We start from the raw sequence: 2,129 nt of genomic DNA, 5'->3' as shown, positions 1-2,129 counted from the left end.
ATTCTTTCTTTATTATCATAAAAGTAACTAAAATCTAAAAATTCTGATCTTTTTAAGTTATCTAAGACTAGATTAGGTAAAATAAGTAATAATAATAATAGTAATTCAAATGGTTCACAAGGCATGCACGTGAACAGCTCGTGGGTAATGTAATTCAAGAGCATAAGGTGAGCTGCATGTTCTCCGAGTGATTAAGAACTTATAATGGTATGGATAGTAGTTAGACATGGTTCAAAGGGGAATAAAACAATAAAATTTAATTATAAATAATGTCTACTGTTACGAACTTAGAGCTAATTGTGATAAATGAATGTAGTTTCATGCTACAATTTGAAGTCATTTTAGAAAGAAAAAAAATGGTAATTTATTTTTATTTTGATTTTTTTTTTGCGGTTATGAGGACGGTCAATTTGATCAATCTCGTTTTGAGATAGGGTAGAGAAAATAACAGATAAAGTATAAAGTTTTACTGAAAAAAACATTTGAAATTCATTTAGAAGGTTTTAAGGATTACATAAAGGAAATTTGAGATTTTTAAGATGAGGAAAAGTATTTTTAGTTTTAACATGAAAATTGCTTTGCACATAGACTATTCAAAACAAATGTTCAATATATTAATGGACAAATCTTTATTTTATTTCATTAAGAATACTTCACTAAAAAATATTTTTTTTTGTTTGTGAATAACTTATCACTTAATACAGTTTTTCTGTAGTTTTACAAGATAACCTTGTTGTGTTTTAATTCAATTCCTCATCATTACATGATGAATTCAAAGTTCATGTTATCACTTTGGTGGTCCTACCACTTACTTCCAGCACAATTACACAGGCTTCAGGTCGGGAGAACTTGACTGAGGAATTTTCGGCTTTCATTTGTCAAGAGGATGTTCGTTATATAGGTCGACCTTCTCCCAATTTTGCTAGACTTCCTCCTGAATCTACCAAACCTGTTTGTGACAGTGAGTATTTTTCTTCCACCTAACCATATCATGCCTTTCCTGTGGAGTCTGCCAGGCTTCCATTGAACTTTATGGACATGATTTTCTAGGTATGTTCTATTTAATCTCTTTCCCCAGTTTCTGTTCTTTCCTTGTTACATGTCACCCCATTGTTAGAATACCTTGTTTTCCCTCCATTCCTTGACATCAGGGTACATGCTGAGCATTTATTTTTCAGTTGAGGGCTGGGGCTAGCATCCCTCATCCTCCAAGGGCTTCTGATCATTATGCTTTGGCTTATTATCAGACCAGTCAACCTTTTCTTGACCCCCAGCAGCTGGAATAACTTTTGCTAGTGTGGGGGGCTTGCCCTGATAATTCTATCCATTTGTTCCAATCCCAGTTTTCCTGACTTCGTCTTACTCTTACAGTACTTGTCATCCATACATCTCCTCTCTGAGGCACTTCACTGATCCCCTGAGGGAGGATACCCTTTCCCTCATTAATCATATTGGCAAGATTGTCCCCCTTGGTCCTATCCCTTCACACATGGTTTCTTTGCTGTTGGGTCCTCCTTGGTAGAGATGCTGTCTTGTCACCATTTCATCTACCTTCCACATATCTTCATGATCTGGAGATGGCTCCTTTTCTCCATTGGTCTATATTTGGAGATATTCCTGAGTCTTTGGAATCACTTGTGGAATGTATGAAACAACACTCAAACCTTTCTTATTTGGTTGCTTGTTTGTCTCATTCTGCTACCATCCCTCTTCTGTAACTATTTCCCATCTAGCACCCTCCAGTCCTTTTCCAGTTCCTACCACTAGGATTTCATTGTGTGTCTTAACCCTTCCGACACGGGGTTGGTCTGTTTGACCGAGTCACGTGACCTTCTGTACTCGTTTAAAGTTTACATAAATTTAATACTTATAACTCTCTATATGTTGGGTATATCTTCACGAAATTTGGTAATCTTTCAGTTAATATTACAAGTCTTTCACATACAAAAAGTCATATTTCTTAGTGAAGTACTTTTAATAAAATAAAATAAAGTTTTGTCCATGAATATATTGAGTATTTGTTTTGAATAGTCTGTGTGAAAAGTAATTTTTATATTGAAATTAAAAATACTTTTCGACATCTCAAAAATCCCAAATTTCCTTTGTGTAATCCCTAAAACCGCCTAAAT

At 34.7% G+C, this 2,129-nt stretch overlaps 1 protein-coding gene across 1 annotated transcript in view; it reads left to right on the top strand.

Moving 5' to 3' along the window:
- LOC106461018 (stimulator of interferon genes protein-like) overlaps positions 1–2,129 on the top strand; it is a 38,363-nt gene that overhangs the window by 2,816 nt on the left and 33,418 nt on the right. The window lies entirely within an intron of this gene.

Source organism: Limulus polyphemus, unplaced genomic scaffold (genome assembly GCF_000517525.1).
Source record: "Limulus polyphemus unplaced genomic scaffold, Limulus_polyphemus-2.1.2 Scaffold1, whole genome shotgun sequence".
Taxonomy (NCBI): domain Eukaryota; kingdom Metazoa; phylum Arthropoda; class Merostomata; order Xiphosura; family Limulidae; genus Limulus; species Limulus polyphemus.
Note: the sequence above shows the minus strand (reverse complement) of the source record. Positions and strands in the feature narration are given on the sequence as shown.